Here is a 26902-nt window from a genome sequence, read left to right as displayed (position 1 = left end):
ATCATTGACAGGAAACAGTGGGTGGGGGAATGTGGGTCTGACTGAAGAAGGGCCCCAGTTTCTGCAGGTTACCCACATCACAAGTCAGAGGCGGTAAGAACAATATTGCAATCCATCCTTACATGGTTCTAACTCATCCTTGAGAGTCCCAGCTAGCTGGTGATCTGTTCTGAACCCCTGCCTTGTAGAATTCAGGGCAGGCAAAAAGACAGTCGGAGTACAACTGTTTTGTCAGTACCCACAAGACAATTCCCTGTAAGCAATCCTTTAATTTTTATGTATGTGTGTGTGCTTGTGTGCGTGTGTGTGAGCAGTTTCTCTTCTTTACTTGAATCTTGATTTAGAATTGAAAATCTAGGAAAAAGAGGACAAACAATGAAATCTAGGAAGAAGAGCTTTCATTTGTTCATTCATTACCTATTATTATTGGAGCCAAAGTCATATATCATAAGCATCTTGACAAGTTTTCATTAAAACATACAAATGAAAAGTAAGGAATTGTCATTCTGTCTGACTTAGAATTCAAAAAATTGATGTCAAGAATATTATCTACTACCCAGAAGGTATCAATATATCAGAGAACAAATCCAAAACCAGTCTCACCTTTTGGCTCCAAAATGTTGAACAACTAAAAGGAGAATCTGATGCTTGGAAGAAAATTTCAGGAAATGGTGTGAGCTCCTGATTTTTCAAAACTGTAGCTCTACAACTGAGAAAAGAAAACAAATATTGCACAAAAAGGAACAATTATGCAAATATATACAAATTATATATGTAAACATATGTACATACACACACACATATAAAGAACAACTGTAAGTGCACACACAGAGAGAGAAACTGTAGTTCTGTTTCAAAAATCATCCACTCATTATCTACCACTCAAAATCAGCTCATATTCGATGAGCAATAAACAGCAGTATATTCCACGAACAATTAAATTGCTCATATTCCATGAGCAATAAAACTCCTAAGCAACTCAAAGAAAAATAGCCTTTGTAATATCCATTACATTTTTTTCTAATTTCTTTCAGCATCATAATGAAACTGCCCTCTGTCATCTATTTCTAATTGTCCATCAAATTCTGTTACTTGTACAGGTCTGTCTCTTGAATGAAAATCCTTTGGAACTCAGCTGGAAAGAAGCTGCTAATATAATATCAAAGAGGACATGGACTATAGAGTCTTCCAGCTGTATTTTTACATCTCAAAAGCTAATCCTCAAAATTGCTCAAACTATGCAAACAAAAAAATTCATTGTGTAACTTTACCAAAATAGAGTATTCATACAGTTAATAATGACAAATTTTAAGACAAGATGTGCATTTTAGAAATACTGCATATGAACTCCATCAGGAAAAAAGTAATCTATCTATCTATGTTTTAAAGATTATTTATGCATACAGAACTGGGGTACAGGCCAGAGGTACAGGGGCAGTGAGAGGATTCACCAGAGACAGAGTGGGGAGCAGGACAGGCCTACTGATGAAGTACACTGCTGAAGGGAGCAGCGGGCGGGTCAGGAGAAGTCTGCTGTGCCATGTAGGTCACCTCCAGGGTGGGAATCAAACTCATGCTGAAGTGGCTTTAGCTTTTTAGTGCTGTGTTTTAACCCACTGTACCACCACAGAGGGGCCTATCTATGTATTTTTGACATTTTTCAAAAAACATGTAATTACCAATTGATAGCACCAGATTCTATCAATCAACCAAATCTAGGTGCTAGGTTTTCTATAGCCTTGAAATCTTTGGTACATTTTCAATATCTATAGCCCTATATTTTGCTGGCTAAGTTATCCTTGCAACAAACCTCTTACACGCAAAAGCATATCATCTCACAAAGATAGTTCCTGTAACACTCATGGAAATAAAAGAAAAAAAGAAAGAAAAAACTCTCCTTTTATTTTTTTAAGATTTATTTACTTATGCATACAGAACTGGGGTACAGCCAGAGGTGCAGGGGCAGTAAGAGGATTCACCAGAGACAGAGTGGGAACAGAACAGGCAGATCAATGAAAGGGGAGCAGCATGCTGGTCAGCTCTAGGATCACCTCCAGGGCTGGGGATCCAACTAGCACTGAGCAGCTGAGGCTCACTTGCAGTGCTGCGCTCTCACTGGCCACCAGGGAGGGCCGAACCTTCCTTTTATTTTTAATACCCATTACAAAAGTATTTTATTTCAAAAAAGTATTTTTATAAAAAAAATTACAACTGAAGTACTTGTAATTCAGTTCCTTAAGATAACAATTCATGATATAATATTTTCTACAAAGACTAATACCTGGATGCAGTTGGGAAATTTATAGTTCTTCCTTAAACTAAGTAGAGGTTCCTCATTCACTAAAACAAAAGACTTATTTTGATAATAATTAAATGGTTGGAATTCAAAATTTTCTATTAGATCATTTCAATGTTAAGAATCAGGTAAATTTGGGCTTAAAAGAAACCTTTACAAACTCTCAAAAAAACAAAGAGGCCAAAATGGATGTTCCTTTACCCTCATTTTAAGGAAGTAAAAGACACTGACTTGACAAAGGTTTCAGTTCATTCTTCCTTTCTTACATTTGTGCATTAGTGGAGTTTTAACGCTTCTATGATGTTTAGGATGCTTCCTGCATTTAGTAGTAGATATGCATGAAATTATTGTTGAAAGTATCACTTAACAAGTGAATTTACATATTTACATTCACTGAACTGTGTCCTGGATGCCAAACACTGTGACTTAGCATCTTAGACACTTAGTAAATACTACATATTGGATTAGTGAATAAATATGCATTGATAATTTTAATTAACTCAAAGAATATAATTATGTTAATCAAGCTTAAGCTTAATTATGTCCTTGTCATTTGTTATAGGATAGTTTTTTTTTTGTTTGTTCACTTTAAATTTTGTAATTAGATATGTGAAAAATATAATATACATAGGTGCCAGTGATTTTTGAGTTGTGCCAAAATCAAATATAACTTTCTATAAATTTAAATATTTCAAAAAGAGCATATATTTTCATGAGGAATTTAAACTATTTAGAAATGTGTCAAAGCAAATGGCTTTGAAAACCTTGATTAACAAGTCATGGTCATACAGTGACTGCTTTTTTAAAGCCCTGCAGAATATCATATAATAGATTATAGTTAGCCCTAGTAAGCCACTACAGTATCTCTCCACAAAATATTTTCTTTAAAAATAATTAACTTATCTCAAGGAAATATTGGTGCAAACTCTAATACAATTCCATTGGGCCAGTATTAATTTGGCATTTATAAACAATTAAGGGAATCATTAAATTGCATCTTAGTTAACTTTAGGAAGAAAAAAACATAAGAACAATTAAGCTTATTTTTACAAAGGTACTTTGCACTTGCCTATATAACAAAAATATCATTTATAACTTAATTTACGCAGTTATTTCACAGTAAAGGTGTAATTCAATTTGATGAGCTATGTTAAAGAATGAGTTATAATTCTCAGTTGTCTATAATAGACTTGCAATATAATGCCAGTTGCAATGTTAAAATGTAACATACATACACAAAAACAATATTAAATTACATTAAATTTCAAATGGCAACTTTGCATTTAAACAATTTAAGTAGAATATGTTTTGAGGGATAAAGCTTCAGTCTGACTTAAAAAATACAAAATAGATTCTTTAGTCTAAATTCTCAAATATAAACTGTTTGAGAGAACGTTGAAAGATATGTACAATCCAAAGGGCAGCAAAAATTGGCATTCCAGCCTCATTTTTTATAATTAAGTGGATTAAAGAAAACATTAGAAACAGATTTGCAATATTTTGGTGTGACTCAAGAGCCATCAAAACTAAATCTAATTTAAAATATAAGCAAACTAAGACATGAATCAAGACAATCATATTTTATTTTTTCATTTGAGGTGTTCACATGAAGATGATTTGAAACTCCACTATTTTGGGAGAAGTCTTTTATCAGAACAAGCTAGAACACCAGACAAACTAAACACAATTATACAGATAAAACTAACATGTAGAAAAGGTAATTGCTATGTCTAATTGTTACAAATATTTTGCAATAAAATTTATTGTGAAACAAGATGTATTGATACTTGTATGCAATGAAAACAACCCATCATAAATCTTTAATAAATGTATGGGAAGTGAGTGTTGCTTCTTCTTTACAAGGTTTAAAGAAAAGAACTTTCAGGTGTGCTTGCACCAAAGTGGCCGTTATATATGCAAGTTTTCATTATAAAGGCACAAACAGTAAGACTCAATTTGTACTAATTTACTTTTTCTTAGTGAGACCTACAAGAAAACAAGGATTGAAGATGGGCGAGAGGGAGGCAGCAGGGAAAGAGGGATGCATCTTAAGTAATGAAGAATTAATAAAGGGGGAAGGGAAAAAAGGAAGGGCTTTTTATCAAAGTCCTAAATATGAACTAAAATGGACCATGAAAGGGGAATATTAATCTTCTCTAATAAACAAGAACATCAATGATTTAAAACCAAATTATAAATTTTAGAAGATGGGCCAGCACTTTAACTTGCTTACAGATATATGAGTATGTCTGTGTGTGTGTACACAGATGTGTGTGTATATATGTTATGTATATATACACATGTGCATATATTATATACATTCATGTGTACATATGCGTAAGTAAATATATATATATAAAACTGTAAAATTTTGCTTGGTATGTAAGCTTACAAGATGTTGTATTACATACAGCTAACTCACTCAAAACTTAAGAGGCTTAACTATAACCATTTCATGATATATCACATTTGTGGGTTAGAGATTGTTAGGGTTTAGCTGAGTAACTTTCTTTACCATGTTTCATTAACAGACCTGGGCTAGTCTGAATAGTCGTACACAGCTGCATTCTCAAGTCTGGAGGCTAAGGTCAGCGGGGTCCTGAGCATGCCGTGGAAGGCATCTGAATTTCTCATACATGGCTGCTGCAGAATCCCAAAGGAATTGTTCCAAGGAAACCCAGGTAGAAGCTGTAAGGCTTCTTATGAGCTAACCTCAGATTTCCAAGAAAGTCATGCTGAAGTCTTCTGAGCCAACATACATGAAAGACAGAACAGCTACATGAGGAGAGGACTTCAACATCATGTTTCAGTGGGACAAATAGCAAACAGTTTGTGGCCATTTTCATACAAAAGTTCACACTGGAAGATACACCAGGAAGGTCCATGGCTTGAAAACATAGCACAGTAGAGCTTTACCAATATTATTTTTGGGGAGGAGGGGAAGGCTGTTTCTTGTTTAAAACTGTTCAGGTTATAACCAATTTCTGTGACATGAAACTTGTACAGTCTAGATTGCTTTAAAATGGGAGGGGGAGTGTTATATTTTGTTTTTTTGTTGTTATGTCAAGAGAATTCCTTTCCCATTCCAAGGGACCTACTCTAGCCAAATATCGGGCAGATGTGAGAGGACTTTCTATTCAGGCATATTTTCTTAGTAGTCCACTCACATTTCCAATGAGAATAATAGTCCTCCTAGTTATGGCCAATGGTTAAGAATATGACAAAATAGCCAGCAACATAAAGTGCTCACCTTCTAGTTACTTTTTGAAAAAACATTACTTCATAGACAGTCAGAATCTAACAAAGAACAAAAGAAACAAATACAAGTGGATTCCTGAGATATGTTACTTGCAATCTCACTATCCTTATTTGTACTTACAGCATTTAATGCCTCATTATTTAAATGCCACACTGATAACCTTTTACTAAATTGAACTTTGGTATTACACCATTTCTTCACATGGATAGCATTTTAAGACATTGACTTTTAAGGCTCACTACTGCATCCACTATTATGTCAATGTAGACTGAGTTATGGTTCATAAGACCATTCCTGTCTCTTTTAAAATTTACAGGTAAAATTATTCTCTAGAAATAGTTGAGTTTCTCTGAAGAAAATAACTGGTTTTTATTTTGAGACCTTGAATGATATCAGTAGACATCATGTTCTCTGTGCTTGTCTGAGGTCAAATTTGTTGCCTACCTGTGGTAAGTGAGAGATTATGAACTTGAGTGCTAACCCCAAATTGCAGTTCAACTAATTTTTCATAATCTTTAACTACAAAATTTAACCAAATCAATTTGAAGATTTAATTGCATTTATCAAACTATTATAAATCAGGGAGCATCTCATCTGGGAAACAGAGAACTCTGAGAAGTTAAACAAGATGGAAGACTTTGATAGAAAGGAGGGAGGGACAAGGAAGTAATAAGCAAGAGAAGAATGAAAGTTCCCTGGAGGAAAATACAGTTGTGGGGCACATAATGACACTGGTCAGCAGTACAGCACATAAACACATGTGGCCCTTACATGTACCTTAAGTATATCAGATATGCCATTTAAGTTTGTGCAGTTACTCTTTCTGATTTTCACAGAACTTTGAAATCACCTAAAAACCCATTTCTCAAGTGATTAAGTAACCGATGAGATCAAATAATAATAATGGTTTTTACATCAGCTAAGTGATGTTTCTTTCCATTAGCTTGGCAACAAAAAAATGTTTGTCCTTCCTGTTTGGGAGTGAAATGTATAACTTGTCCTTTGGGAGTTAAGAAGCTAATACTTGCTTGTTGGTTGGGAAAATAACTTTCTCTTGGGAGGTAACTGGCATCTTTCTGTTCAAGGTAGCTGATGAGTGGTAGAGACCTGTGAGTAGTTCCTGAACGACCTTGTTCCTGACTCCAATTTTAGATGAGGTTTTTCATTATAGGCATATCTTAGGAGCTGTTTCAAGTCGCAATGAAGCAAATATCACAAAAAAGTGAGTCACATGGATATTTTTAGTTTTCCAGTGTATACAAAAGTTATGTTTTACCTATACTGTAGCCTATCAAGTATACAACAACACAGTGTCCAAAGTAATACACATATCTTCATTTAAAAATCCTTCAATGCTAACAGACATCTGAGCTATTAAAAAAGTTTATTTGAAGTCTTCTGAGTTTTTACTAATAACTAAGGTAACAGTTTATAGCAATTTAAAACTTTCTGAGAAAAACAATTATTGGCTTTTAGCTATCTTGGAGGTTGTTTATATTATATAATGTTTATATAATAATACTATATACACATACATACATGAATACATACACACATACATGTATATATACATGCATGCATGCATGCATGCATATATATGTATATTTTTTTAATTACATTTGTGACTGCACACTATCTACCACAAAGCCTGGCCACAAAGGTCAATGGAAGAAAAAGTGAATGAATACAATAATGAACAATTACAAAGGGATGCTGCTGATTTCTATACTGAAGGGAGTTCTCCCATACTATGTAGGCTATAATGGTCCAGCTGTTCAACTACCCCCAACAAAGATTCCCTTTTGTTCCTTTCTTACTTGATTGTTATGGTAGTCAGCAACATAGAATATCAGGAATGAAGGCATTCATGAGGATCAGCTTACAAACTGAATAAAATCCAGCAGCACCTCCTATACAATCTTAAGACATCTGATACGTCAGCAAGACAGTCTAATGGAAGCATTTGTTACCATCTAGAATGCCTCAGTACTCTCTTCATACAATGTATGTTCAAGGTGAAAAGTGCATGAATATGATACCATCTATATAGTTCAAGTGTTAGTATAGCAACTATCTGGTTAAACAACATTTCTGTAGCTTTGTGGTGTTAAAACCACGGCTCAGTGTGTCACATACAATATTTAAAAGAAGTCTCGAGGTATTAATCAGATACAAGATACGTTCCAGAAAAAAAAATGTCTCAGTACATTATTTTTCTTGTCAAAAACACAAAGTCATACATATATACAACCATTTTTCTGTACACCTTAGCTGCAAGCAACATGAGCTGCTTAAAATCATATGTTCTTTATAAGGCTGTATCATTAGTTGTTAAAATGACATTCCCCAGAGCCACAGTGCCTGCAGTCTAGAAGCCTTGCTTACAAGTTGTGTAACTTAACTTCCATGTGCTCAGTTTCCTCAAAGAAAATGAAAACACAAATTATATTGACTTAAGGTTATTATTCAGAGAAAAACTATTAACTCTTTAGTACTTGAAATAGTGTCTAATAATCAGGAAGCTCTTGTATTACTATCATTATTTCTTCCTTCAAACAATTCTAAGCTGCTGTATTTTTAACAGCTCTTTGACATGCTAATGACTTTATGGAGACTGCTCACCACTGCATAATAGTTGAATCTCTAGTGTTTTATTTTAATTGTGACCTGAATAAAAGAGTGTGCGCTTGTACTGTAGCAATATATAGACAAAACATATGACATTTAACACTCAACTAAGAAATATGTCCAGAAAACAAAAGTAAACCTTGCACAAAAATAAAAAGTCTAGCTCACAAATGCCAGCAAAATAATTTATATCTATCATATTTAAGTGATACATTCAGTTCAGTGTTAGATCAGAGAGGATTAAATGGCCAGTTTCTATGTGAAATGCAAAGTCTAATTTATCTTTATTTATTTATTTATTTATCTAATTTATGGTTATTATCTGATTGACAATGTTGACATGTTCTTTTTCTCAAAGAGTTTACTGGTTTCAGTTTAGAAGCATTTTTACTTAAACATAAGGTTATTTCCTGCATGAATGTTACTTTTTTGATAACAGTGACTACCAGAGTAAACTGATTGAACTTCCAGGGTACAATGAAAAACTACACTACCTTAAATGCCATAAAATACATTCTTTCAGAGATCTGAGAATTGAATTTTCAAAAATTGTAGCATTTCAAAAGCCATTCTATAATTATCCAGAAAATACAAACATTTTATTTTGCCATTGCTATAGAAATATCTTTTAATCTGTCACAGTGTAAATATATGCTGTATGTGGCATACAGTATATCTGTGTAGTATTGTTCAATTAATAGAAAAATATCCCAGCTGTTACCTAGGCAACCATTAGGAGAGCAATGTGCTTTGTTGCAGACTTATTTGCAGAAGTAAAACACCAATGAATAGAAATAAGATATTGATTAAAGTAATGATAGCAAAGCCATCTGAAAATTGTATCCCAAAGCTTTACTGTCCAAACTGCCCCATACTGGAAGAAAGTCATCCAGACAAATAGGACAAAACACTTTCAGTTCTTTAATGCCCTGTTATGTTATGACCGTATATTACTTGCCTTACTGTGCTACCATCCTCATGTCATATATTAATTTCATTTCTCTCTTCCTCTGTCCTGATCATCTTACATGATTATCTTAAGGTAAGAAGAGAAGCTGATTTTCCATCATTTATCTTGACACTGCCAGCATTCTCATTATGACAGGATTTTTTTTAGAATCATTACAAAATGATATATCCATAATCTGACAGCTTTAGTTATCTAAAGTTTCCAAGATGTATGATATTTTTATTTTTACATATAATTAAAACAATGCCAGCCCAGTGTGAATTATGTTTTGATAAAATTACTTTCCATGTCCCTTTCAGTGGTTAAGGGTAATATTTCATCCCTTTTCTCCTTTGTTTTGGCTTTATTTGTGCATCGTTAAAAAGTGGAAGATTGATTTAATATATCTTGAGATTTAAGTAACAGAAGGAAGTGACAAGAACAGGGATATGTCCTAAGATTTGGATGAATGGCAGGCACCGTGTTCGATTCTTGGGAAGACAACTTGTTACCAAATTTCCATCTCCTTCTGCAGTTTTTGTTATCTCTATTTTATAGGTCGAGAAGTGGGGACTGAGAAATATTAGACAGATTGGAAATATTAGACATAAGTTAGCAAAGTGGTAAAAATCGGTTTCCTCTTTCTAAATATAGGCATTCAGGGCCTCCCTTGTGGCACAGCAGGTTAAAGCACAACACTAAGAAGCTTAAGCCACTTCCGCATGAGTTCGATTCCTGCCTGCCCCGGAGGAGATCCACATGGTGTGGCAGACCTCTCCTGACCCTCCCGCTGCTCTCCTCAGCAGTGTACTTCGTCAATCTGCCTGTTCTGCTCCCTGCTCTGTCTCTGGTGAATCCTCTCACCTTCCGCATCTCTGGCCTGTACCCCAAGTCTATATGAATAAATAATTCTTTAAAAATAAATAAATAAATATAGGCATTCAAACCTAAACCTAGTGTTTTCCTCACTATGTGAGACATGCACAAACAGGCAATTAGAATAGACACATTCAGACATACACTCTGCTAATTTGGCACTAATCTCAAAGAAAGTGGTCAGGATTCACTCCACTCTAATACAATTATCATTCAAAACTGTTGCTTACTTTGTCTTGGAAAGCATCCAGGTGGGCTGACTAAAATATAGCAAAGTTTCTCCCAGAAAAAAAAAAAAAAAGGATATAGAGGATCGTGTATAAAAATTCTCTGAGATCTGGCCCTCCCTGGTGGCGCAGTGGGTTAAAAGCACAGCACTGAGAAGCTTAAGCCACTTCCCCATGAGTTCGATCCCCGCCTGCCCCAGAGGAGATTCACATGGCATGGCAGACCTCTCCTGCCCCACCTGCTGTTCCCCTAAGCAGTGTACTTCCTCGATCTGCCGGTTCTGCTCCCCACTCTCTCTGTCCCTGGTGAATCCTCTCACCCTCCGCATCTCTGACCTGTACCCCAGTTCTGTATGAATAAATAAATAAATCTTTAAAAAAATATATCTGAGATCTGCAATTAAAAATGAATTTTAGAAGTATTGCTTAATTAGGCTGGAACCCATAAAAATTCAGTATCTCATCACATATTTCTAGGCTCAACTTGATTTGTACACAGAGTGAATAAATATTATTTAACTTAATCCTCAAACACATATGGAGAGAGGTGCTGTCATTATCTGCATTTTGATGATTATCTCAAGAAACAAATATGTTTAAATAATGAAGTGCCCTGTCCAATGTTACACAGCTGTACCATCACAATAAAAACTTTCTGTTCAAGTTCTAGTACTTTTTCTGGCGTTCTAAAAGCACGTCTCCTTACCATTGCTCAGCTGCACACTGTCATCACTGAGTTCTTTAACACACTTTGCTTCACAGCAGCAAACTGTCTCATCAAATTCAGTTTCTTAAATTCTCTCTCCTGCATTTAAATCTTCTCTCAATCTACTCAACAATTCCACAATATGTCTCATCTAAAAGAGCACCACAAATCCTTCTCTTCCATAAATATTTTAATGCACTTGAAATATAGAGGTATTACAGATATTTATTACAGTGTACACATTTTGATTCATAGGTATTTGCATGCTAATCAACACAAAATGAGTTATGTCTTGCTATAGCACTTTAAAAGAACTCGCAATATTTGAACAGTTCAGTCACTGGTACTTTTAAGTTTATAGTTTCCAGAGGCCAATGATTGGTATCTGATAAGGCAATTTAGTAAAAAAAAAAAAAAAAAAATCATAAGGTTCTCCCATGAAGATGATAATAAATATACCAAATGGCTCACTAGAGTATACTTATCTGAGAGCTGAACTCCCAATGACATCGGTGCATTCATTAAAGAAACATTTATTTGGCACCTATTATATTTAAGATCCTATGCAAAATACTCATCTGCTCTGAAAGGAAACATTAATTAAACCCCACTTAATTTATTTGGCTATGTGCTTCCCTAAACTGAGTGAAACTGCAGGTATTATCAGCTGACCCACTTGCCCCTCTGTTTCTTCTTTTATAATGGAAGAATTAGATAATTTCCAAAGACCCTTGTAGCTGTGTATGTCTATGATTCAATGTGGCTATGATATCCCTTGTATTGCAAAGTCTTATCTCTTAACTTTCCAAATTAGATATGGTTTCATCTTCATCATTATATAACTTAGAAAGCCTCTTTTAAAGTGATCCATGAGTGACAGTAACTATCTTGGATGTACTTTGGATTTCTCTTAGCAGTATTTTTGTTTAAGAGTAAATGAGTTATAAGCATGAGATTATATTTCTTCTAAAATAAACAAGCCTAAAAACACAGATGATATTTTCTTGGCACGATGTCTTTAGATTTTATTAAACCCCAGACATTTAAAAGTCACAAAATAAGCTGAGAACAAGATATTCACACACATCTATAGCCGTACAATGAAGGAAATCGAGGCAGTTGATGGGTCTTACAGGCTATGGTGTTCTATTCTTTTTATTCCCCTGATGGTAAAGTAACAGTAAATTTGGAATTTAATAGTCTAAGTCTCACACAAACCACAAGGGTCTTACTACTGCCCACATTCGCCATATGGGCTTTGTATGTCCAACAACTAACCAAATTTCTCTTCACCATTTACCTCTCCATTGCTTATTTCTTCCAGGTTGATATAACTGGACACTAACTCTTTGCATAAGTTCTCTCTGTCCTCTGAAGTATAGAAGCTCTTCTCTCTGTATTTCAAATTTTCCAAACAGCTTTCAGTTCATTACTATCCCAAATTCATATAAACATAATAAATAAATATGCTCCCTGGAAGCTCTTGTCAATTAACTAGACATTCATTATCCTTTTCTTACATTACCTTCTACTGTCTTCCCAGTCACTTTCCTTGATTCAAAGTAATTTTGGTACCTTCTCAAATCATACACTCCTTGCTATTCTGAGTAAGGTCATTATCTACCAGATACCATGTGCAATTCTGAACATAATAATCTTTTGAAATTTGTTAACTATCCTCTTTGCTTGTTAACCCTTTGGGCCCACACAGAAATGTTCAACCACTGAAACTAGAAATACCTTCTCTCTGTTTTCTTTTTTACAGTTTGCTTTAATTTCATTAGATGCCAATTAATAGGTCTTCTTTTTTAATTTCTCCTCCTTAACCATTACTTCCTTTTTTCTATGCTATATCTATGACCCATTTCTTCAAAATTTCCCTCTCAATGACACCACTCTGGCAAACCTTTCAATCTTGAATGAGACAGAGTTTTATTCATCCACTAAGTTGAGAGTCTGTTTAATAAAGTGAACATTAAATCAACAGATGAGTTCTCTCTTCCCTTCCCTAACTGCTAACAATTAATTAGAAGAGAAGCAACTGAGTTACATGACAATACTGCCCATTCTTTCTTGAGTCATGCCTTTATACCGTAACATCTAATCTATTCTCTCAGCAGGCAAAACACAATCCCTCAAAGAAGATGGCCCTCAATTATCAAGGAAGAGAGGAGAGAAAGACCAGATGATCTTTTTATGCATTATATCCTGGAAGTTAAGTCCCTTCTCCTTAAGAGAGTGAGGAGTAGCATTTTATTAGTAGACATCAATTTCCTTAGGTACCTACAAACTCTAAGAGAAAAAAAGGATATGAATATATAGTTCTACTCCTAAACACAAAATCTATCTTAATAAAAATACATATTAAAGATTCCAAAAACATGTATTGAATGCATGAATAAATGATGGGATAATGATCAGGAAATTCTGACATATATAGTCATAACTTCAAAATTTCACTTGTGTTTCAATTATACTTATTATATGTGGAAAGCTGACTTTTATTTCAGCAAACTATATCAAACCATTTTCATGTGTCTTCGATTTTGATATACCTCAAAATATATTCTGCCAAATATATTTGTTCACAAATTCTTTCAGGAGAAATATAATGTTTATAATTTATTTACAATTAAATAAAAACATTACTTAAGAATCCAACTTGCAATTTAATTTTGTGGATTCCTAACTGTGATTTTTTGTTTCTTTAAGATGAAGTTTATTATTTGTCCTTATTTAGATAATTATCTAAATTTACTTTGTGTCTTTGTATAGACAAGCCATAATCAAACTAAAATACACTGAGTTTAGCACAGTTAAGTCTTTATATTTAGGGATAGTTTTTACATAAAATAACTGAAACAAAAATGAGAAGTTAAAAAAGTGTTCTTTTAAATAAAGGCCAATTCAGTGGCTAATGTATAAACTACATAATATTACTGAAGACAGAAATATCTTTTGGTTGGTTTAGCAGTTTTCATTATTCCTGATCATGTTTAAATAAATTGTCATTCTCAAGAAAAAAGGAATTTAGAATTTCAATTAGAAAGTGAAGTCAGGATGCAAAAATTTGGTTAGAAAAAGAGATTAAGAAATATACCCCCTACCCCCAAGCTCAGGATGTACTTATACCACATTTCTTACTACAACCATTTTTTGTTTAGAAGTCATGTACTTCTTATTTAATTAAGAGGCTGTCAATATTTCTTTTGATTTAAGAATATCAATAAAGAAGAAAATGTACATAATAGTAGGGAGGAGAAACATAGAACAAATACTGAAGTCTTCAAATTGGAATTCCAAATATTTAATTCCATGAGACCAATACCTCAATGTAAGGCAATACTAAGAAATGACCTACATTTGTGGTACACTCCTTTTTCCTGTTTGGGTGGTCACATGGAGGGAATCTCAGATTCATAAAGTAGCTTAAAATTCCCAGGTCCAGGGGATTCATTCCTTGGCACATTTGTCTTCAGCAAAACAATTTCATATGTGTCATTCTACAGAAGACTATGATTCTCTTTAGTCACAACTGGGTCAGTTAATTTAGTACACTACCACACATTCAGACAGAAAATTCTATTCTCAAGAATCGTGCATTTTATTGTTAGTACAGGGTGGATGAAACTGGAACTTATTCAAAACTTTGTTAATTATAATTTCATACTGCAACTTTTTTCCCTCATTTTCACTTAATTGACACATCATACAACTTCTCCTGCTCCAATAAAATAATATCAGTTTCAAGGCAGTTAAAACTATATCATTATATAAGTATTCCTACTTTAGCAATGTAATTTCACAATTTCAAGCTTAAAGATACTTCTGTTAATGACTAACCACCAAATACATTCTTTAGGTATATTTGTTTTGGAGTTATTTATTTCTTTTCTAGATCTTTTGACTCAAAGTTATGATAGGTTTCTAGTATGTTTACCTGAATTCTAAACAATTATTCTATCTCTGTATCAGTAATGAGAATCTGCATTATGTGAATAATTTTATAACAAATTTATACACCAATGAAATGTATTTAACTTTGAAAACAATGAAGGATGATGATTATATGTTGGTCAAAGTTATAATGGAGCAATAGAACCCTAAGAGTAATCGACAAAGTCATCAAGCAAAAACAAAAAAGAAAAGGTTACTCAGAAATTCCTGTAGAATCAGTAGACAGACTATTGGAAATATGAGGAATCAGTGGACTGATATGAGCTCATTATATACATGCCAATGATATTTCTTTGGGGCCTCCCTAGTGGTGCAGGGGTTAAGTCTCAGCAGTATCACACTATTGCCACTGCAGCCTGAGTTAGACCTCTGTCAAGTAGCTAGCTCACATGGCACAGCAGACCTCTCCTGTCTCACCCGCTGCTCCTTTTAGCGCTGCTTTAAGGTATCTGCCTGTTCTGCTGCCCATTCTGTCTCTGGTGAATTATCTCACTCCACATCTCTAGCCTAGACCCCAGTTCCTTTAATCTTTAATCTTTTTTTTTTTAAAGATTTATTTATTTGGGGTACAGGACAGAGGCTCAGGGGGGTGAGAGGCTTCACCAGAGACAAGAGTGGGGAACAGAACAGGCAGATCGACGAAGTACACTGCTGAGGGGAGCAGCAGGTGGGTCAGGAGAGGTCTGCCACACCTCTGGGGCAGGTGGGAATCGAACTCATGCAGAAGCGACTTTAGATTCTCAGTGATGTGCTTTAACCCGCTGCGCCACCAGGGAGGGCCCCTAATCTTTAATCTTCAATAAAAAATATTTCTTTAACTCTACAATAAATTGAAAATGTAATACAAAATACTGACACAAAATTTTATAGCAAAAAATAGAATCTAAGAAATAGTCAATTCTATTGAAAGAAAAATAAGGAATGCCTGGTTAAATGGAAGGACATATACCATCTTTATTACAAAGCTGTCAATTCTCTAAAAATCATGCAATTTTAGTAAAACCTAAGTAGCTATTTTGGAATCAACTTGGTGACAGATTCTAAAAATTTATGTGAGGATATACAGAAATGTCTAGGACAACGTGTGAAAAATTGAGGCCCTACATTGCTCTGTAATTTCCATTAAGTCCATTTATAATGGTGTTAGTTCATGCATTTGAATTTATATTGTATTTCAATTGTCATATTGCTAAAAATTTAAAAAATATCGACCAGTTACCTAAACTCTCTTTTCACACTTCCAGAATTAGATACAAAAGAGGCATCAGTCAACCTATACTTAAATTACCATCTGATTCTCCCTCTCACAACATTAAATAGTATTAAATCATTCTCCTATACAGATATACTTATTGTATTACATTTTGTCATTCTCAAGCCTTTTTCTTTTTTACAAAGCATGAAATTTAAAAATGTTCAGTATTTTAATTATATGTTTGTGTGTATATGGATATACATACACTAAGTTCAACTGATATGATCCTTGCTTCTATCCACAACAAATTCCTCTCAACAAGTTTTCCTCCTATCTGAGATTCTTAGATCAGAGCACATCAGGTTCTACTCTTGCAGCCTGAGTTCTCTTTATGCCCTCTGAAGTGTCTCAGGATAAAAAAAGATACTTGGTTTAGCAAATAAAGCTTCCTATCACAGGATGTCGGCCTACTTTTCTTTACCCACATATTCTCTCCCCAAATTTCATGTTCTCTCACATGACAAACAAAGCACTGCTATAGTTCCTGAAATTCATCATAGCATCTATTAAAGGAATAGATATGTTATTAAATAGATTTAAACTTTTATAAGCTTTTATGATAACTATATACATGTAAAACACTTGGAAATAACAAAACTGAAATTTATATTTGATCTTCATGCTATTGTTTTTAGTTAAACATACAATGGAAAATTATAAATAAACGTTATTTAATTGTGACTATAAATTTATAACCACTAACTCTTCTTCCTTCATCCATGTTTAGTCTTCCATCCCAACTTTTGAAATGCTTTATCAAAAGAACACACAAACTCTCTAGAGAATAACAGGGTATCTTAGACAGCATTAATCTATAAATATGTCCATCATGTATTACATTCTGCAGCAGCTTCAATATATTTTTAAAATATACAATCCAGATTTTTAAAAAAGTTTCCATTCTTCTGTAATAGACTATCACCCAAGCTTCCTTTACTCAAATTGCTAGCATTCCTTATTCTTTCTAGTTCTAAATTAAAACAAATGAAAAAAACTTAGCCCTGAAGATGGTCATAATTAGTTGGACTGTGAATACAATTTTTGTCTAGTTTTACTTTTGGCATAACCTTTTGGTATTTAAATTTTGGATGAAGTTTTGATAATACATTATGCATAACTAAATAAGATAGTTTTAAAAATTTAACTAAGATTTTAAAAAGAGAGAAAAACAAGCAGAGTTCTTCTCACAATTATAACAGTTCCCAAGTATGAATAGATTTTATTTAATATTTAAGCTATTAAAATAATTCATATCACCCAATGTACTTTGAAAGATGACTCTGAAATACCACAGAAGAAAAATAAATCCTCCATAATAGTTAAATAATACTCCTTACTAGTCACAAGAAGAAATAAATGCTAACATATTAAAAATTCAGAGAAAAAAGTAGCAGACTGATGTTTAAATTGTGCCATCTTTAGTTATTAGAACTGTAGTTTTTAAGATTGACAAAAAAAATTTTAATGGGCATATGACTATTAGTTGCTAAGTATCATTTCTTTAGGTTTCCTTAGTAATTCTGTTCTAGTTTACTTGCAAATGGCTCTCAAAGGTTAAGATGACAGATAAGGCAGGACTTTTGTAGTTATGTTCCTGTCATGTGCTTTGAATTAGAGAAATTTTATTTTGTGTGCTACTTTAAAAAAAAATAGCTGTTTCAATATTCCCACTAAATCTCAAATATAATATGTGTGAGGGCATAAAACATATTATTTCTCTATTGTTTTTCCTGATTACTATTCTTTTCTTAGAAAAAGAGAACAATTGAAGACTGAATGATTAAGCTTTTTAAAAAGCAACTCTTATTTTTAGTGAAAGACAAATCAGATGTGCAAGTATGACAGAGTTAAAATTATGTTATTTCTCTCTCTGTTGTGCTAAGTTTTTATGTCTTTATTACCTTTAATGTGTTAGAATAGGTCTTTCCACTGATTCCCAAAACTCTGGCTAAAGCACAAAATTAAAATTTTAAATCAACATTGTCTAATGTTAGTCTTATGTCCTCAAACATAAGAAAATGAAAACTCTATGCCTATTTAATATTTTATTCCTCTTGTTTTCCCCTCTCAAGTCTGGCCTACTTTTACCACTAATATTTAGCTAGCCATTTGTATAGTTTTAAGATGTTTATATCTTCTCCTTTATTTCCATTTAGGTGTTTGTAAACAAAAGTAAATTATAATAATATGAAAGAATAACAAATTGAGACCCATTTTGAAGAAACTTATGTTAATTTATTTTTCTATAATACAAATGTTAGTATATAAAACTATAATTAAATTTGGGTTTCACTATAAAGTATATGAAAATCTTAAACACAGTTTTAAAATGAAGCTAAAATAAATATAAATTCATTTATTGCAAAGAAAAATACTCTTAAGAAAGCAGACTATGCTGGTCAAATAAACTGTGTATTTTAATAGATTAGAATTTACTGTCATAATGTCAACAGAATCGCAAATGCTAGTATCCCTTTCCAGTTTATATATTTAAACATATTAATTTTAAGTATCTTGACAACATAATGTAATCAAATTCTTGTTGATATAATTATTTCCTAATCGAAACTAAATAACAAAGATGTTGAAGAGGTTCCTGTATTTTTGGAGAGAAAATTTATTTAAAGGTGATTAAAGGTGCTTATCCCTCATAAAACATTTAGTCTTTGTGGCATTTATAATAAATAAAACATCACATTCTGCCAGAATTAAGATTTAGTGATATATATAATTTACTCTACCCAACTGAGATAACAATAAGTTTTAATTATACAAATAGCTACTTAAAAAAAGCTATTTGGCCCTCCCTGGTGGTGCAGTGGGTTAAAGCACAGAACTGAGAAGCTAAAGCCACGTCCACATGAGTTCGAGTCCCGCCTGCCACGGAGGTGACCACATGGTGTGGCAGACCTCTCCTGACCCGCCTGCTGCTCCCCTCAGCAGTGTACTTCGTTGATCTGCCTGCTCTGCTCCCACTCTGTCTCTGGTGAAGCCTCTCACCACCCCTGCACCTCTGGCCTGTACCCCAGTTCTGTATGCACAAATAAATCAATCTTAAAAAAAAAAAAAGCTATTTATCACTTGGTACAAATCTACATAATATTTAACATTCTGAATAACTATAATAGGTATATATTTTTAAATATGGTAATGAAGACATAAATGAAAGTTATATGTCATTTCATTTAATTCTTTGTACCGCAACTGTGCATGTAAAACATACATTAATATATTGAAAATATAATTATTATATAAAAAATAGCATGTATTTCCTAAAAGTTAGATAATGGAATAAAAATATAATTAATCATAGAAATATGAAAAATAAAATGAATAGGAATATACATGAAATATAACAAGTTTACTTCTAAATGTATATCAAATAATCATAATGACTGGTGGTATCCTTACTGAGGTGTATGTGTTTTTAACACATATTGCATTTATAGTCTATTCTTGCTTTCTTGTACTTTTCATCCATTTTTCCTCCCCAGTACCTTTCCTATGACTTCAAGTTCCATCAGCAGATGTGCAAAAATAACAATTTTACTGAGGCTGCTTAATGTGCTTTCACAATTGCATTAAGTCATATTCCTGTAATAACACACATACACACACACACACAAACTCACAATACAAAGAGCTTTTCTAGTTGTTTTGTTTCTCTGATTTATCATTTACTGGAAGAGAGACTCAGAACTTTGGCTCACTGAGACAGACGGGTAGCATATTTGGGAATCAGAAAGATCTTCAAAGGAATGTGCCATTTGTACAGCTATACTCACTGCTCATTTTGAAATTCAGCTCCAGAATGTGTATGTAAAACATTTTTCCATTGATACAGATGTTGATTGAAGTAGTTTTGAAACTTCTAATTGGTATTCTTTCAGTTGAGAATGACAGAAACCTAATTTAAATAAACTTAGGTCAAAAGGGTATCTACTGAGTTGTGGAAGCAAATAAAAGGAAAGGCAGGAAAACTGGAAACAGGAATTGAGATACCATCTGGACTCTCACTGATCTCAAAGTTACTCCTTTCTCTGTTCCAACTTCTGTATCACAAAATTCTCTTTTGAAAAAAGGCTCAAAAAGGATGCTGGTACTTTCAGTCTCTACTTGCCTAGATCCCATGGGGGTTGGAGAGAAGAGTTATTTCCTTGAGGTCTGGTTAAAAAAATTTTGATGAGGTCCTCCCTGGTGGCGCAGCGGGTTAAAGCACAGCCCTAAGAAACTAAAGCTACTCCAGCATGAGTTCGATCCCCGCCTGCCCCGGAGGTGACCACATGGCATGGCAGACCTCTCCTGACCTGCCCGCTGCTCCCCTCAGCAGTGTACTTCATGGATTTGCCTGTTCTGCTCCCCACTCTGTCTCTGGTGAAGCCTCTCACCACCCCTGCACCTCTGACCTATACCCCAGTTCTGTATGCATAAATAAATCTTAAAAAAAAAAATCTTGATGAGGTCTCTAGTCAGCCTCTATGACTGAGACTCAGGTAGAGAAAAGGAAAATAATTAAGTACAAGCTGGCAGTTTCCATCTGAACTATAGGACTCACGAATTTAACTTTTTCAAGTAATATTTTATTGCTAGCAGGAGGACAGGAACACAGAATTAAAAAATAAATCTACAGATATCCATGACACTGTGTCAGTCCTGATCACAATATACAAATTTCTTTTAAGGTTTTGCCTATTTTCTGACATATATGAATGTATAAGAAAATATGCTTATTCAAAATGGAAGGATTATTCATCAGAATGCAAACATCAAAATGAAGGATCATGGCTAATGAGTAAATGTCAGGTTGTGCCAACGAGTTTCTGTTGTGCCAACTAGTTTCTGTTGATAGATCTAGCTTATTCAACATTTTTATCAATCATTTGAACAAGGTTACAGATTTGTATTTATTAAACTTATGGGATAGAACAAGAACTCAAACAAGAATACAGGGTTAGAAAAATGAAATGTGTTTTATGACAGGATTCAGATATAAAAGCATATCAAAGAGTGAATTATTGTCAACAGTTAATCAGATAAAGATCAAAAGTGATATATAAAGACTTTAATTTGTATCAAAACTAACCAGTCTACCAAGAAGCAAACTGATAGCTAAGTTTTCATGGTAGCATTACAATAAATATTTAGAGAGATTTATCATATGTGTTATGTTTGTGTATCTTTATGTGCATATTTTCCTTCTGTCTATAATGCACTCTCACTCTTTACTCAAAGGATGTGTTTTTATTGACTTTCATATTAAAAATGAGTCACTAATAAACCTAGGTTACAGTAAGAGAAAGAAAGTATTAAAAGTTTGGAACTTCCAAACCCTGTGATTTTATAATTCTTTCATCCTGTAATTACGAAATAATTTTTATAATTAAATTCCTATATATATTTTATTTTTAAAGATTTATTTTATTTATGCATACAAGAACTAGGGGCTAGGCCAGAGGTGTGGGAATGAGAGGATTCACCAGTGACAGAGTGGAGAGCAGAATAGGCAGAACTACTGAAAAATACACTGCTGAGGGGAACAGTGGGCAAGACAGGAGAGGTCTGCTGTGCCATGTGGGTTAGTTCTTCTAGTTGGGAGTGGAACTCATGCCACAGTGGCTGCTGATAACTTAATAGCCCTTGTGCCACTAGGAAGGCCCTCCATATATATTTCTTATTTTATTTATTTATTTATTTAAAGCTTTATTTATTCATACAGAAGTGGGGTATAAGCCAGAGATGCAGAGGGTGAGAGGATTCACCAGAGACAGAGTGGGGAGCAGAACAGGCAGATCGACGAAGTACACTGCTGAGGGGAGCAGAGGGCGGGTCAGGAGAGGTCTGCCACGCCATGTGGTCACCTCCGGGGCAGGAGGAGATTGAACTCATGCGGAAGTGGCTTTAGCTTATTAGTGCTGTGCTTTAACCCGCTGCGTCACCAGGGAGGGCCCCTCCATATATATTTTAAAGAATTGATGTGAAGAAGTAATTAGCCAATTGTCAAATGTATTTTCCCTTCATCTACAGTGGTATCACAGGATTTCCAATATATTGTATATTATATTGTATATATCACTTCTATAAAATATGTAAATTATCTATCCGCATATATTTGAAGAGTTACATATCAGACTTAATGTCTAGTCTTATGTTGACTAGACCAAATATCACAGTGATTATAATTTGATAACTTTATTCCAACTAAAAACTTCATTTATGAAAAATAAATAAAGCACTAGGGGTCCCAAAAAAGGGTTCATTTTTTACTTCTTAAATGACCCTTTTAGATCAATGTTTATGACACTTGTACATATAAGTGTGGTTATAGTCTCCAAATGTGTGGGGAAACAACTGAAAGGAGTGAAATTTTATGATATAAAATAACAACCACTAGAAGAAATCATTTGTCTTCCTGACAAATGCTCTAGTTTAAAAGATGATTCTTACACCCCAAAGCATTACCTCACTACTATCTGCTCCCAACTTTCAACTCTTACCTCTGACATTGTTTAGTGAGGCAATGGGAACAGGCCTGAATTGCCCAGATCCTGTGAAACTATTATAGAAGCTTGTCTGCAAATATATATTCCAGAGCTAAAATCTCGTTGGGAAAAGATACCAATTCAGAGTAGATGTTTGGCAGATTTTAAAGAAAATTCTGGGTGAATAAAAGGTCAAAGAGATAGCTACACATGTTAAGTAATAGAGCTTGAAAATAAATGATAAAACTAAATAGTAAAATGAAATATGAGAGACATAGTCAAAGATAATAATAATATGCATAATGTGAAAAAACAAAATAAGAATTAAATGCTAATGAAGGAATGAGAGCCTTAAGTACAAATAAAACTGGGCATTATTATTAATTGACTATAAAAAGACATAAACTGCTTCTGAAGTTTCTTGCTTTGTTTTTTATCAAGTCTTCATGTGATTCACCTATTGTGTGTTGATCTACTAAAGCATACATATTTAATATCTATCTGTTAGATACATGGAACTACACTAGAAGCTTACTAGCATACACAGAAATACAATCCACCTACCCAACAACAGTCTATAATCGGGTATATGCATGTAATAAATAATAGTGTAAAATACTATAGTAGTGTAATTGCCAAAATGACACTCTGGGAGTTCAAAGAAAGGACGTTATTGTGAACTAGAGCAATAGAGAAAGTCGTCTTGACTAATTAAGATGTAAGTATGCTCTTAAAGAATGAGTAGGATTTGAATATGCAAAGAAATTGGGGTCTAATCTTCCATGGAAATGTCACCAAAAGGGAATACTGGCTGAGGGGAAACTCCCCGACTTGTCCTTTCTTTCTCATATTCCCACATCTAGTTATTCACAAAGTCCTATTGAGTTTACACGCTATCATCCTAATTCATGCCTCCATCTTAATGTCCATCATTGAACAAGGCACCTGTTTCTTTTCCCATTGAAACAGAATTAAAATGGGGTGTATTTTACATGAACACATCTTCTACCAAAACAGATACTCAACTAGAGGTACAAATTAAAAATATCAATATTAAAGTGACAACACAACAGCGAATTAAGGTCAAATATGGCCGATCTCTGTGTTTAGATATATGAAGTTTTATTAGCCCCTAACCATACCCATTCACTTATATACATCTATAGCTGCTTTCATGTTGCAAATGTAGCACCAAATAAAGGCCACTGGGCTGCAAACTGACCTATTTACTATCTGTCCCTTTATAAAAAGTTTGCCGACCCTGATCTACTACAAAAATGATGGTGATAATCTTGGATGTAAATGAGTCACCTTTATACATATTTTTTGATTTATGAACCTAGGCCTATATGTATGCAAATATCCAACTAATTTATTTTTCCAGATGTTGTATGCATTTATGGGTATCTATGAAATAGTAGGAGTCTGAGAGAGAGGAAGAAAACTGGTACCATTTAAACAAAAGATATGAAAAAATAAAGTCACAGGACAGTACCATAACTAAGCACTTGAAAGAAAAGCAAATTACATTTTCTTCTATTTAAGAAATGAATAACAAAAATAACCTGCTTCTAACTATAGTAATGTTTATAAATTTGTCCACTTCATAATTCAAGTATGTAAGTAAATAAATAAGATCATTGGATATGCCCTTAATTAGCATCCCAGAATATCTATATTCCAAATACTATCAAAAAGCAAAGCCTAAATGTCCCCGGCCCAGCAATACTAATAAAAGCATTTCTTGAATGGACCTCCCTGGTGGCGCAGCAGGTTAAAGTATAGCATTGCAAGCGAACCAGCTGCTTCAGTGAGAGTTCGATCCACTCTGGAGGTGATCCACATGGCACAACAGACCTCTCCGGACCTGCCTGCTGCTCCCGTCAGTGTACTTTGTCTGTTCTGCTCCCCACTCTGTCTCTGGTGAATCTTCTCACTGTCCCTGTATATTCTGCACCCCAGTTTTGTATGCATAAATAAATCTTTTTTTAAAAAATAAAAAGCATTTATTGAAAGAAAACATAATAATTGGGAGCTTCCTACAGACATACATCTTAACTTGTTTTACTTCACTTTTTTTTTTTCAGATTTTAGGTGAAAGTACTATACATACATTTTTACTATCCAATCAACCTCCAAAATCAAGGAATATCTTACAGGCTAAATAAAATCACTTCTTAAAAATTGTCACACGCTAAATTCTGAATATGCTTCCTTTCACAGCATAAAGGGATTTACAGAGCATGAGGTGGGGAAATTCTCCCAATGAGGTCAACATAATCATCACAGTGCTCTTTATAAAACAAAGGCATAAGGATCAACATCAGAGACAAGAGAATTTGGAATGATATGGCCAGGTATGTGGATAAATTCTGGAAGCTGAAAATGCAACTAACAAATATCCCCCTAGATCCTCTAGGAAAAATTGCTGTTCTGCTGACATCTTGGGTTTAGTACTTTCTGTATCATAGTCTGATCTCTAGAACTGGAAGATAATAAAGGTTAATAGTCTTATGTCACTAAATGTGTGATAATCTGTTAGAGCACAATAAGAAACTAATACACTATTCAGGAGAAAAACTGTAAAATTTGTACGGCTTTTACTGAAGTAGTATTACTGTCCATGTTGTTCATTCTACCACACTATGTCTATTTTTCAGAGTTACTCAAGAGAAATAGTTCTCAGATATCAGTACACAAATAAGTGTACTACTGAGCTGCTAAATCTTTGGAGTATGCCCCTGATTGATATTTCTCCTGCAATTTTCACTACTATTCCTACTACTACAACAAAACTCTAATCCAATCCATTTTCATGAGTACTGCACTCTGGTTCAGTTTTGCTTTTCTCTATCTTTTATCTTTTTGACCAAAATGTAAGCCCCTTCAAACCAAAGATAAATATAAATAAGCCAATACTTAACTAAGTAAATTCTTGTAAATATTTTAAGATATTTGTGCTTTATTGGAGTTATCTCCACTCTAAATTAATAAACAATAGTCCTTTTCAACATTTATTATTTTTATTTTCTTCATATGTGATAATGACAGACAGATATTTGACATATCTGAACAAACATTAATGTAATAGTGTTTAAAAATAACCCATTGCCTTGGCAATAGCTGCTCACCTTGACTTTGACATTTTACAATCTGTAATACTGAACAGCTCTTGCATGAAGATGAAGAGCAGGTTGAAACAACCTCACTCTCTTCATTGTACAAAAAATATTCCTATTTAATAGTTTTCATAGACCACAGCTATTTCAATGAGCTACTCTTAGCTGTAACTCTGTAAATAAATTTCCCATAGTTGGTACTGATATTGGAGAATTAACCTTTCATGCCTCTTTCCATTTGATCCTACCTGTTGACATTTGTATGCCAAAAAAAGAAAATGTCAGTGGCAAGAGAAAGAATAGATATGAAGTTCCAAAGTGGTTGTCTGTGAGTAGACAGGTTTAACTAAGGAAGGTGACTGGAAAAAGTGTGAAGATCATGCCGGACATTTGGGATGTATGTTTAGAAACCAAAAAAAGAAAAAAAAAAAAAAGACTTACTAGCAGGAAAAGCTTGTGGGAACAAAGTCTCTAGGAAGTGAGCAGATGATGGCATGTGACAAAGTGGACCACAAAGAGGTGAACACAGGAGGACAATTTACAGAGATGCATATACAACTCAACATGAAAAGAGGGTAGTCAATCAAAGAGACATCATCTTGACTGGTCAAAGGGTCATTTTGATTTCACTGTTCACATATTGCTGCTGAATGAGAACTTCCTTTACATGTAAAAAAGGAAGCAAGGTCAATAGCAAAAACACCTCATGGTGGCACAGAGAGAAAGGATGACAGAAAATGGTGGATTATGATTATAATACTTTGGGACACGTAATAAAATATTCATTCTAGGCAATGATTATCTCTGTTTTGAATAGAAATAAATAGAGGAAAATACTTCTGAATATACATATATAAGTGTTTATATGAATTTTGCTCATTTATTTTCTAGTCTTTTGTAGTTATATCTGTTTTTCTTTAATGACTGCTCTCTTGTTGAAAATGTCATAATCATCAAGGAAGCAGGGATCATATCTCTTACTATTCAGTATCCAGGAACAACTATTTTGCCTGTCACAAAGAACACACTGAATATATTTTTATTGAATAAATAAATTAGAATATATATGGCAAAACTCAATAAATAGAGATTGCTAGTGGTGTGTGACTGACCTGTAAAAACTATCACCACCCAAACTAGATTTGATTTCT

This window comes from Condylura cristata, unplaced genomic scaffold, assembly GCF_000260355.1.
Source record: "Condylura cristata isolate star-nosed mole 26May11 unplaced genomic scaffold, ConCri1.0 scaffold00009, whole genome shotgun sequence".
NCBI classification, from domain to species: Eukaryota; Metazoa; Chordata; class Mammalia; order Eulipotyphla; family Talpidae; genus Condylura; species Condylura cristata.
Note: the sequence above shows the minus strand (reverse complement) of the source record.